The sequence below is a fragment of the Myotis brandtii genome, unplaced genomic scaffold (genome assembly GCF_000412655.1).
Source record: "Myotis brandtii unplaced genomic scaffold, ASM41265v1 scaffold956, whole genome shotgun sequence".
In the NCBI taxonomy this organism is placed as follows: Eukaryota; Metazoa; Chordata; class Mammalia; order Chiroptera; family Vespertilionidae; genus Myotis; species Myotis brandtii.
In genome coordinates, this window is record NW_005371949.1 from 581,393 (window position 1) to 595,011 (window position 13,619).

At 40.8% G+C, this 13,619-nt stretch overlaps 1 protein-coding gene across 2 annotated transcripts in view; it reads right to left on the minus strand.

Annotated features, from left to right (window-relative positions):
- EXOC4 (exocyst complex component 4) overlaps nucleotides 1–13,619 on the minus strand; it is a 653,645-nt gene that overhangs the window by 540,898 nt on the left and 99,128 nt on the right. Inside the window, exon 1 of one of the 2 annotated variants that reach the window (XM_014533235.1) lies at nucleotides 1,458–1,504. The exons of the other annotated variant lie outside the window; for it this stretch is intronic. The gene's annotated coding sequence lies outside the window, so the exon portion shown is untranslated. Of the gene's footprint in view, nucleotides 1–1,457; nucleotides 1,505–13,619 lie in introns of those variants that run through there. 2 annotated transcript variants of the gene reach the window in all.

A 13,619-nucleotide genomic window follows, 5' to 3' on the forward strand; every position in this document is an offset into this window, starting at 1 on the left:
GGCAAGACTCAAAAAAATCCTTCCCTAATATAAAAAAGTGAATTTTACTATATGTTAATAAAAAAAATTTAAGTGAATTAAAAGCCAAATCAGTCAGTTCATCCTTCCTCCTAAGGGCTTATCTAGTCTGAAGACACCCATGAATGACTCCAGTGCAGAAGAGAAAGTAAACATCAGGACAAAGAAACTGCTGTGAGCATCTGAAGGACAAGATTGCTTCTAACAGGACAACGAAAAACACAGTACAAGATCATGACACTATAGGACATACATATAATCTAAAAAGGTGCAAATGGCCAAGAGAAAAATGGCAGAAGGAACAAAACAAATAAATAGTGCTAGGGAAATTCAGGGTATCTCTAGTGAACAACAAATAACTCAGGGAATGTAACAATGAAACCTGAGCAGTAAGCAGGGGAAGGCGAAAAATGGAAGAACGCATCAGGACCTTCAACACCAGGCTCAGATTATGAAGTAAAACACAAAATGACAAGGCAACAACAGGTTTTGAATAGGTAAGTAAAATGTTGGTAAATATTCTTTAAGTAAATTATCTGCCAGTATCTATATATATAAAACCCTAAGCGACCGTGTGACCGGTAGCTATGATGCACACTGACCACCAGGGGGCAGACGCACAAGGCACAGGCATGGAAACATGGAACAGACTGATGAATCTCAGAGGGAAGGTGGAAGCGGGGAGGGGGGGAAGAGATTAACCAAAGATCTTATATGCATACTAGAGGCCTGGTGCACGCATTCGTGCACCGGTGGGGTCCCTCAGCCTAGCCTACGGGGATCAGGCCGAAACTGGCTCTCCGACATCCCCTAAGGGGTCCTGGATTGTGAGAGGGTGCAGGCCAGGCCAAGGGACCCCACCAGTGGCAGTGGGATTTTAGATCAGAAGGCAATGGGATTTTTGATAAAATAAATGATTAAGGAAATATTATAAAGGGAGAGGACAAGAAGAGAAAATCTACAAAGATAGTTCAAGAAAAAAATATTTTAAAGTAGTGTTAGTAATATTGTACATTAGAGGACACATTTGAGAGTCAGTGCAGAGGAAAAAATAGAAATAAAATTTAACCAATTATTCTATGAAGGAAATAGGAGAAAAAATAAAAAAATGGCTAAAAGAATGCACATGTGATTATAGAATTGTACACCTAAAATCTATATAACTATTAACCAATGTCACCCTAATATATTTTTTAAAATTTACACAAACACATACACACACACACACACACACACACACACACACACACACACGATTGCACATCTGAAAGATGTGGTTCCAGGAGCAATAATCAGGAATGCAGGAAGAACGGTTTGAGAGAAACAATACATTTAGTTTGGAGTATACTCTTGTGAAGCACACAATGTTCATATTCATGTGTGCCCTCACACAATTGTGAAAGGGGAAATAAGGTTGATGAGCTTTCCATGATTTATACCTTAATTAACTTTCATTAGCACGGGTAGGTATATGTCTGCATGGCCTCTGAAGGATATTGTGAAGGACAGAGATCTTTGAATATCTATAATTTGATTTTATCCCATAATATTTTTAAAACAGCTTTGCTGAGGTATAATTTACACACCGTAAGATGCAACTTGTATAGTGTACATTTTGACAATTTTTAAGTAAATATATACAGTTGGGTAACCATCACCACAATAATTTTAAAACACTTCTAACACTTCGAAAAGTCCCCTTATGATGTTAGCTGCAGGTTTTTCACAGTCTTTTAACAGATTGAGAAAGTGCCTTTCCAGTACTAGTTTGCTGAAGGTTTTTGTGTTTGTTCTTTAATCATCAATGGGTGTCCGGTGCTTTCCTGTGTATTAAGATGATTATGTGAGTTTGTTCTTTATTCTATTAATATGGTTAGTATGTTAACTGATTTTTTTTTTTACAAATCCTACTTAACAATAATACATATTACAGTTTATATGTTCATGGATTCAATTTGATAATATTGTGTTCAAGATTTTTCCACCTCTATTGTTTCCTGTGCTAGCTTACTTTCTTATCTGGCCTCAGAGAATGGAAAGTATATCCTCATCTCTAATTTCTGAAAGAGTCTGCAAAGCATTGGTATTATTTCTTCCATAATGTTTAATAAAACATTTTTATGGGTAACATATGTGTAGGAAATTTTTTTAATTACTTAGTTCTTATAGGACAATTCAGATTTTCTATATCTTCTTGAATTAGATTTGGTACTTTGTGCCTTTCTAGGAATTTGTCCACTTCATCTAAGTTGTCTAATTGGTTGGCATAAAGCTTGTTCATAATAATTACCTATAATCCTCTATGACTCTTTCACATTCTTCCTCCTTTGGAAATACTCCACCTCTAAAGTCTCCCACTATGACTTCTCTCTGACCACAATATTTCATCTCTTCCCAACAAATACAGGGTGGGACAAAAGTAGGTTTACAGTTGTGAGTGTGTGAAGCAGAGTTTATTCTTGCATTATTTATTAATTATATTATTTTCCATACAAACAACTGTAAACCTACTTTTGCTCCAAACAACTGTAAACCTACTTTTGCCCCACCCTGTATATAACTCTGCCTTTTGTTTGTGCTAAAATTCTAGAAAGATTGGTCTACACATAGAAATCACTTGGAGAGTTACTTCATAAAGATACATGTGCCCACTTCAGAACTAAAAACTGAAAGGGCAATACTGAAATGTAGAAAAAGTCTGTGCTAGGAATCGGTTCTACCACTTATAAGCTGTGTGACCCTGGCAAGCTGCCTAATCTCACTAAGCCTTACTTCCCTCGTCTATGAAGTAAGAATAACAACAGAACCTACTGCATATAATCACTATGAGAATTAAAATAAATAACACATAGGAAATGCTTACCACAAAACAGATCATTATTATCTATGAGGAAGAGGCTCTGTTGGTGTGTTTTTTTAATGTATTCCACAAATCAAGTAACTAATACATTACCTCTTTGTGCCTTAGAACCGTGATTTCCACATCTTTAAAACAGGAATAATAGTAATACCTACCCCATATTGTCGGGATAAACTGAATTAATGCTGTAAATCACTTAAAACATCACTTGGAACAAAGAAGTACTTTATAAGTGTTATTAGGAAATAAGTGAATTATTTATATATCTTATCATCTGCTCACTGCTGTCATTCCTCTCCTCCCTCTCCTCTTCCTATCTATAATAAAGGCCTCAACCACTAAATCCAGGCTAGTACTCATTCTCTAACCTTTGGAAGGCTTTCTTTCACATCAGTGAGTTTAACTGCCATATTTTCCTTCCCAACAATTTGAATAATATCTTTTCTAAAAATTCTTTATTGTTTATGTATTACATATATATAGTATTTCTTGCTCTTGTTCTCTTCCATTTTAGTTATTTGTACATTTCACATGATTCCCGAATCTCCCTCTGCCACCATACTTTCTCCAAAGCTCCAGGGTTTCACTGCCATTGCCTGCCCAGGTGTCTGCTTTCCACCTCAGCTGGCCACCCTGCACTCACACTTCTCCTGATAAGCCTACCCCACAACCAGTTACCAGATCAAACTAACGCAGAGTTCAATGTCATCATTATTCTGCTCAAATCCTTCAATGGCTTCCTCCTTGCCAGCAAAATAAACCTCTATCTCCTGTTATTCAGCACCTTCCACAGCTCCAATTGCCTTCCTTCCTATTTGTTGTTTTCAAATAACTACCATTTAATTAAACTACATTATTTCCTACTCCCTAAGTCCCAAGGTTTTTGGTCATGTCTGAGTTTATCCTCCCACCCCTAAGCTTGTAATTATCTGTTTCATCTATCATAAACAGGGGAATGAAATCAAGAAAGTGAATTTAAGTAGAACTGAACTAATTTTAACAAACATGTACTCCATTCAGATGTTACAGATCAGAGTCCTCATGCCCAAAGGCGATGTCAACCCCCTGCATGAGGAAGCAGAGGCAGGTGTTACACCTGTGAAGTTTTAGCTTCTCTTGGAGGTGATCTCTATCTCCTTCTTTTGCAAGTTCCTTTTGCAGTAGGTGTTTTTTAAAAAATATGTTTTTATTGATTTCAGAAAGAGGAAGGGAGAGGTGAAGGAGAGAGGGATGGAAACATCAATGATGAGAAAGAATCATTGATCGGCTGCCTGCTGCACGCCCCACACTGGGGATTGAACCTACAACCTGGGCATGTGCTCTGACTGGGAATTGAACCATTATCTCCTTCCTGGTTCATGGGTGGACACTCAACTTCCAAGCCATGCAGGCCGCGTTTTTTATGTCACTTAACCTTTCTCCTATGATGACAACTAACAGCCTGTATTTCAAAAAATACATAAATGTGTAAAAATGTTGCTGGGTAGGATAGACCTTCCTTATCCTCTTTACTGTCTGGAGTTCAATATCCCATCAGTAGACGAAGTGAGATTATCAGACAACCAGTGACCATATCACCAAAATTTCCTGGATTACTTTTAGATCAACACCAGACATTAATAATTAATATGTTACATAACATAAGCAAAGGGAGGAAAGCACATATATGGGAAAACTGTAAAAAATACTTGATTAATTGAGCTCATATTTTGCCATTACATGTATAAACATGTACATATACCTATATTTGTTCATATAAATGTGTTTATGTAGTGTGCACATATATATATGGCAAGAATAAACATGAATGACCACACTGTATGTTCAAGTCATGGTCCCTACCATCCATCTTAACTGTTAACTATGATATTTCACTCTCACTCAAACCCACACACAGTCTATTGCTTGAGGACTTTACCTGTCGTTATTTGCCTTCTCTCCTGCCTCTCAGTTCAGGCCATGCTTTTTCTTGTATCTCTGTTAACATCGAGCACAGTATCTTGAACAAAATAGCTGCTCCCTAGTAGGTTACCGAGACTGAGAATAAAATACTCTGAAGGGCGGCTGCTCACTGCTGTTTTACATTCACCCGTGAGTCCTCAGAGTGGAACACAACACCCAGGGTGAAAGTCGAAGCTTTCAGAGCTCCATTAATTTACTCACAATGCAGGAATACCATTTATTAAATTTCTGCTCCAATGAGATAAGTGCTACCCTAATGACCTGAAAGAGTTAATGCATCTTGGAAAAGACCCAAATTGCTCTCTAAAGACAGTTTATTCAATGAAGTGACTACAACCCAGATTTCAATTAGCAGTTCGGTTACTAAAGACTTCTTCATTTCGGTTATGTGCAATCTGTGAACACTAACATGCCCACAAAAACACGCTTTGCTCATAATTCATTCACAATGGAATCGGTAGGAATAACAAGTGCAGATTCAGGTCCAAATAACGTTCATTTTGTACCTACTGAGTGCCAGGTTCCGTGTTAAGTATGCTCTGAGGGGCACATTGGAAAGACTGGGAGGTGACAGGGTTTGGAGGCACTGGGGATACAAAGCACAAGGACACGGAGACAAAGGGCTCATTTCTGTGAGGACCCACAGAGAAGCTCTTCATTGAACCCATGGAGGCTCTTCAGAATCAAGTCTCAGTCTATCCAATCGCATCTACCCTCTTCAGTGTGAATCATGTATACGCTCAGGTACCCGCTGTTAGGAACACATGCATGTCATCCCTCTCTAGAAAGTTCTTCCCACATGCCTAAACCTTAGCCTTCCTTAAAGAACCAGTGAAGCTCCAAACACATGCACAAAACCCTCTCTGACCAAGTTGTCTAAAGTCACCCTTTAAATTCCTGCACACCCACAGGTGATTAGCTGGATTTGGCAATTAGTCGCATCCTGCTATATATTAAACTTTTCCTTATTCATCTCTTGAACTCCCATGGCTTGACAAGAAGACACTTTGTCCAACACCTCCCTGTGTTACCACAAATGCACCTCACATTAAAGTACCTTTACTGAAATCATTTATAACTGAGGCAGCAACTTAATATCGCTCTTTCTAGACTTTGTCAACTTTTACATCTACATGATTTTGACTATAACATAAGCAAAAGTATTCTGTCGCAAGGTGACTAAATATGTATATATGTACATATCTCCCTTAAGATACTAACCTGATGAAAAAATACCCATGACACCGTGGTTAAACAAGAACTAATCCTATTTTATCAGTTTTGTCACAAAAAAAGAAAGAAAGAAAGAAACCCAAATCTATAATAGGTCTGTGATTGTTATACACTATTTCTGCTAAAATGGTGTATGTTGATTCAAAACATGCAATTGAACTATTTCATTCATCTACTACACTTGAGGTTAGCCCATAATTTGAAAGGTTAACCAAATTAACTGTACTGCTGGTTTAAGTTCATTTATAGTAAATGTAGAAATTCCAGGGTCCAAAACTGGAGCACTACTTCTTGATATTTCTGTCATCCAATTTAATTATTTTAGATTGGTTTTTCTATTTAACTTTACTTCTCTTTGTTTTATTTTGATGTTTTATTTAAAAGTAATATATGCTCATAAAAATTTCAAGCAGTACAGAAACACGTAAAGATTCAAGTATCCTTTAATAGTACTGTTATATGTAATACTAGAGGCCCGGTGCATGGGATTCATGCACTGGTGGGGGGCGTGGCCTGCGGGGATGGGCCCGCTGTGGGAGTGCTGCTCATCCCGATAAGCCGAGCGGCACTCCCACTGTGGGAGTGCACTGACCACTAGGGGGTAGCTCCTGCATTGAGTGTCTGCTCCCTGGTGGTCAGTGCGCATCATAGCAACTGGTCAACCAGTCATTCTGGTCATTCCGCCATTCAGTCGCTGGGCTTTTATTATATAGGATATTCTACTGAGTTGTCTTTGTTGATACTTTGTTTCATTATTTTCTCTTGTCATTCCCCTAAATACTAATAAGTAGTGTGCTGAGCAACATACCTAAGAAGTGCATTATCTGCCTCTATCAGAGAGCCCGATTCTACCAGCAAGTAGGAAAAAAAACCTGCCAGACTAGCAGCATATGGACCAATGGGATTCTTCAGGCTTTGTATGGTCCCATTTGCCATACCACACTCCACAATTTGTTAATTATTGACAACCTACACCGACCTGTTCCAACACATTTAACTCCTTTTTTCTGCCCCCACGACCCAAGATCAATGTCTGAGCTGCTGAAATGCCTTTTAGAAAGAAGTTGCATACCTGAACCACTTCTCTCTCTGAAATCTACATCTTTTCATTTTAACTCTCAAAAAACCGATGCTATCCAGTAGAGAGATGCGATACCATGCAGCGTGGCAGGATGTGAGAGGGGCTGTTTGTAAACGTGACTTCAGAGCATGAGAGGGAGAGGAAACTGAGCCAGAGTCCCCTAGTTATGAAAACTGCCACAGCTCCGCCTAGTTATCCTTGTCCCTGTCCTACCCCTCAGTAGCAAGCTCATAACATAAAGCCAGTCATAGAAAAGAAAAAGACAGCATGCTATTTAAATACCAACCATGTTAACTCGGGAGCAACGCAGTACAATTCAGGTACCTCTTGTTCTCTGCTAATTGCTTGAGGCATCCTGCTATGGAGAAGACTGCGACAGTAGCCAGGCCCGAGGCCTCTTTAAATGCCAGCTCTTCATAAGAAACGCCAAAAAGGTCTTAATTGCATTTACCAGGAGCTCATGAACTTTAAAAGTTGTTAATCAGATTTCCATGTAAATGGAGTGACGATTAAAGGTTAAGTACAGGTTTCTAAAGTTTCAGAAGTTGAGAATATATTGCCCTTCACAGGGGGAAAAAAAACCTCTATCAGCCTTGACAGGAACTAAACATCTTAATTAAAAATGCAGAAGTACCATGCTTATTTTTACATGAAGTTCTATTTTCAAATGTCAAAGTTAATCATGCACTTGAGTAAAAACGTGCAGCATTCACTCTGCCAAAGAAGAAGCGCCTTAGCATTCTTGTCTGCAGCAACATCTGCAGGTCTCCAAGAACGTCTCAGGTGTCCCCTCCGCCGCGGCCCCTGCCTGTGCTGCAGGCGAACCTTCCACAGACAGCCCGTAATTGCTCTCCATCTGAGGAGTAATCGAAAGCCACACGTCTTCAATCAAGTCTGCTTCATATTTATGTGGCTCAGGAGAAACACGAGGAGCTTCCTCCATAAATTCGCTGCACCTGTGTCCCTGGAGTGACATGTTGACAAATGCACATGACATCTCCTCCACCTCCAATACGAATTTCTAATTCTTTGAAAGAATATATTTGATCAATTACAGTGTCATCACAGTGAAAAAGCAAAACCATGTCTTTGGAGTGCACTTCACAAAATTGGCGAGTGCTTGTTTTCTGCAACAGGATAAACGACAGATCCCAAACCCCAGAGTCAGGTCCTCGTCCCGGCTTTAATGCTCAATCTCAGATCCTCCAGCTCAAGAGGCGCTAGGTACAACAACTGCTGAGTACAATAATGACTAAGATGAATAGCTGTGTAGTGCTTTGCACAAAATAACTGCACAGCTCAGATTCAGAAAAGATTTGGAGTGTATTATCTAGCCAGTAAAAGTAAGTAATTATTCTTAAGCTCAATCTACACACACATGCGAGGAAAAAACTCCTTCCGCAACCCTACTGTTTTTCTGCGTTTGTCTCTGATGATACTTCTAATTCACCTTTCTTTTATTCCTTGTAAAAGTCTGAGACAGCTCTGTGTTTGTTCAATGCGAAGTATCTACAGCGCACTTTACAAGAGAAGCACAGGCTCCTGTGTTACTGCCAGAGCTACAGCCACCACTGCTGTTAAATCACTTCCAGTAATTGTACTACTGGGATTCAGCTTAGCTACAGAGCAAACCAAAGCTTGTGAGTTTTACAGAAACCTGTAGGTGAAAAACTAGTACAATAAAACGGTTAGCCAACTTAAGGTGAGAAAAAAAAGGAAGCGGGCAAGAGAAGAATTTTTAAATGGTTCCTTTTGAAAATGCCTCAGCTACATTTATGAGGTCCTTTTAGCAGCCTCTGCAATTGCCTCTCAAGGGCTGGATGGGCTCTATCGACTGGGAATGAGAAGGGGCTTCCTCCTCCTGAGGACAAAGCTCCAGTTTTACATTTGGTTCAGTCCACCAAGTATCAGGGAGGCTTTACTGAGCAATCTGATTGAGAAAGTGGTCCCACTCAGTATTTCGAGCCCTAAGCTGGAGCAAGATGGGTGACTGAGCCACCACACCTGCTTCTTTCTGCTGCCCCTGAGACCACCAGCATGCAGCAAGGCCGTGGGTCAGGGATTCTGAGATTAGTCTGGGAAGCAGAATTTCTCGGCAGAAAAGCATCTCATTCTCCTCTGTATTTCCCCAAAGAAGCTTACACCAAGTCTACTGTGTGTGCGCACTCAACCCCAGCTGAGTGAACGGCTGGAATGCAGATGAACTCCGTAAGGGTGGCCTCCTTAGTGCCCTGTTCTCCTAAAGTGGGTTTACCCAACAAGATGATCAAGACAGGGGTCCATAAAGACAAACACAAAATCCCCGGAATTGGTCTTTAAAAACAGCCTCTTAATGCCTGACAAGAGTGGCTCAGTGGTTAAGTGTCATCCTATGAACCAGGAGGTAAAGAGTGGTTCGATTCCCAGTCAGGACACATGCCCGGGTTGTGGGCTCAATCCCCAGTGTAGGGCTTGCAAGAGGCAGATGATCAATGATTCTCTCATCACTGATGTTTCTATCTCTCTCTCCCTCTCCCTTCCTTTCCGAAATCAATAAAAAAATATATATTAAAAACGAATAAACAAAACAGCCTCTTATTAACCAATACCACCACAATACTCACCCCAGGCCACTAATCCCACTGACCTATCTAGCACGGAACAAAATCAAACAAGTGTGTCTCAAAATCAAGCCAACACATGTGCCTTTATTCAGAGTCCCAATAATTTGAAAAACACCCCATTTCCCTCTGCCACAGCAAATCCAACCCCCTTTCAGGCCCCGCACAAATATCAACCTTTCAATGGTGTTTCTATTCATTCTGCGAGCCCTGAGTGGAAGGCACTGTGCTGGGCACGGCAGCACACAGTTGCACAGGACAACCTGTGCCCTGAGGGAGCTCTTGGCGTCACTCGGTGGTCGTGCTTCCTTTGAACCGGAGCACTGCTTCTCTGCTGGCTTAGACAAATGACACTGGAAACACACGTCACCAAGTGTATTCCCTCTCAAGGTGCACCACAGCAGAGACTCCAGCTGCTGACTTGGCTCGTATCTCTGTTCTCCATAGACCAGGGGTGGGCAAACTTTTTGACTCGAGGGCCACAATGGGTTCTTAAACTGGACCGGAGGGCCGGAACAAAAGCATGGATGGGGTGGTTGTGTGAACTAATAGAAATTCAAAGTAAACATCATTACATAAAAGGGTACGGTCTTTTTTTTTTTTTTAGTTTTATTCATTTCAAACGGGCCGGATCCGGCCCGCGGGCCGTAGTTTGCCCACAGCTGCCATAGGCTCTCTGGCTTGTTTTCTGTAACTTCCTTTATTAGTTTAGAAAATATTTACAAATGCTTCCTATGTGGTAGGTCCTATCTAAGTACCTTAATTGGTCACTGCTGCTGTGTGGAGGGACCCAGTTCTCCAACTCACCCATCTGTCCTTGGTCCTGGGCTCTGTGATACCCAGGGGCATGCTTGTGGCAGCTGCCCCAGCAGTGAGCTCTGAGAACGAGGGGAGGCAGGTCTACCAACAAGCACAAGATGACCATCTGCACCGTTCAGAGCAGCTTGTGGAGCTCAATCCATGTCTCCTCAGTTTTCTCACACATGGGACTCTGATTACCAGCGGATGCCAACCTTTTGGACCTCACAGACCACCAGTGGTCCGCGGACCACCGTTTGGTGACCGCTGGATTAGACAGTACAGAATCTAGTTTTCTGTTATTCCCAATCTCCCCGAGTGGCTCCATCTGAAGTTCCTTCTCCTGGGGATGTTCAATTACATGGTCACGTGAATGTAAATTACGATGAGAAGGCCATAGACTTATCATTTGCTGATAGTGATGTACTTTCATGCAGGGAAGATATAGTAATTAGCATCTATTTTGTTGGCCTAGGTACAGCTATTCTTCCTTCTGGACCCATGAAGCCATTACCTGAACATTTTCTAGCCAAAGGTTGACCCCTCTAGAATATTAGTTACTCATATAAATACAGTGATTCCAGGATTCAGTTACCATAACCCACAAGCAGAAATTAGAATCGTTAATGACAATGTATAGGCTGGGATATAGTTGCTTCCATTTCCTTTACATTTACTTTCAACTGAAATGCATGTTTTACCAGTAAATAATAGTTTCCATGGATAAAGGCAGAACACAACTAGACTGAACGCAGCAAGGCAAACAAAGACATTCTGGTTTAGCCCAACATGGAAGGAAACAGACTGCTCGCATAATTTATTAAAATTTACATTCTTAGAGGGTAAAGCTATTATAATTAATAATTCTAAAATTAACATATAATATAATAATGTATATTAATAATATTAATAAATAATGTAAGTTTATGATTTGGGACACCGTGGAGAGGAAAACAGCTGCACTGCTTATGTTTCAGGGAATTCTGCTTATTTTGCTGCTTTGAAACATCACTAGGACCATGGGTTGATCATAATTTTTAAATCAAAATAGCAATAAATTAAAACCCATAAATCTATAGAACACCAATTGTACATATTATACACGCAGTTTTAAAGGTACAGTGAGCATTTTCCACTTGGACACTCACTAGCTCACCCTTGTCCATATACATCACATGACATGAACTTTCAGATTCATCAACTCCAAAACAGCTTTCAGAAAAACCCAGAACTCTCCATAGTCAAAGGTCCTACAGGTAACTTTAGAAAATAACAACTTTTTTCCCCTGAAGTATAAGTCATGATACTTTAACTAAAAATCTACGATAGGAATCCAGATGTAGTATTCCTGAGCTTTGTCACAGAAAAGTAGAAAGTTGGCAAGATAATAACTCTACCACATTATAATCACACATTGTCACCTTAGAAAATGCTCTTTTCTTACCGGGGAAGGAGTTCTATGTTTTGTAACCTTCAGCCTAACAATGAACCAAAGCAAATCCTCTGAAGGAATAAAGGCAGTGTTAGAGAAATCATTAAAAACATAATACAAAACATAACAGAGTTGTTTCAGGATAGAAGAAATTTCCTTTTAGGAATGAATTAAAGGAAACATTTCCTAATCTATTCGGAAACTGAATATTTAGAATGTTTTCAGTCCAGTTATGTGTGAATAGGTGTAAAAATGTAATAGCAGCCTGCCTCTAGTTTTCTTTAAATTGACATTTAAAAATACCCTGAACCACACAATTTAGAATTTAATCATATATTGTCTTGAAATGTCAGAGGTGGTAAAAATAATATTAGCTTGATCTCAAGTAGGAAGCACCTAAGAACAAGCTTCATTTTCTGCTTTTTCTTTTTTTCCTTCATTATCCATAGAGGTTGTTCAATTCCAATGGCGTGAACTTGGAAAGAAAATCATCCTGCTTTCGGAGAGAACCAAGATGGCGGCATAAGGTATAAGCCTGTACGTGCTGCCCCCCACAACAACATTAAAACCACAACTATAAGACAAAGCAGCTATCATCCAGAACCACAGGAAAGCTGGCCGAGTGGAAGTTCTACAACTAGAAGCAAAGAAAAAAGCGCATTGAGACCAGATAGGAGGTGCAGAGGCGCCAAGAGCAGAGGTACGGAGGCGCGAGAGGCAGCTGCACCTGGGTGTGTGATTTTTTCCAATCGGAAGGGAATACAAGCTCCCAAATGCACTGAACCCATTTACTGCAAGACTCTGGGGTCCCAGACTCCTACGGGGAGAAAGTGAACTGTCTTGCAGCGGGTCAGAAAGCGAGGGTGGCTTTCTCCCAGAGCTGCTCGCAGGGATCATTGTTGCTGTGGGAGCGCGGGACTCGGGGACGCAGAGGGACTGGGGGACGCAGAGGCACAGAGACGCTGACAACAGCCATTGCTGTTTGCTCCGCCCTGGTGACTCTCTGAGACCCTGCCCCACTCAATTTACATCCCCATCCAAGCTGTGCGCAGTGATGCAAAGGAACCACCTGCGCTTTTGCATAACCTAACAAACTGCAGCTGGGTCAGAGAGCTCCAAAACTTCCAAACCCCAAACAAAAAGGAGAAATCTGCTGGTATCGCTGTAGCTCCTGCTGGGTGGACTCACACAGTGGTTGACTTGGAGATCCAGGAGCCAGGGTACACCTGGCCAGATACCAGATTTCAACTCCCCACATCCATAAGGGACACACTCACGAAGCAGACTCAGTGAGCACCAAAGCCCCACTGAAGCAAGTCCTACCCCATAAGGGTGTCTCCAGCACAGCAGTTCTTCTTATAGACACAGCGGGTCCTCACAGTCAGCCAAAAATGTGAAGACAAAGAAACATGTCACAAATGAAAGAAATGGAGGAAAGCAAACTAATGGAGGACATAGAGTTCAAAACCACAGTTATAAGGCTACTCAAGAACCTTCTACAAATCTCCGAGGAACTTAGTGAGGCCTTCAAGGATCTTAATGATAATGCCAAAAAAATGGAAAAGGACCAGTCAGAAATTAAACATACACTGACTGAAATTAAAAATAATATACAGAGATCCAACAGCAGACTAG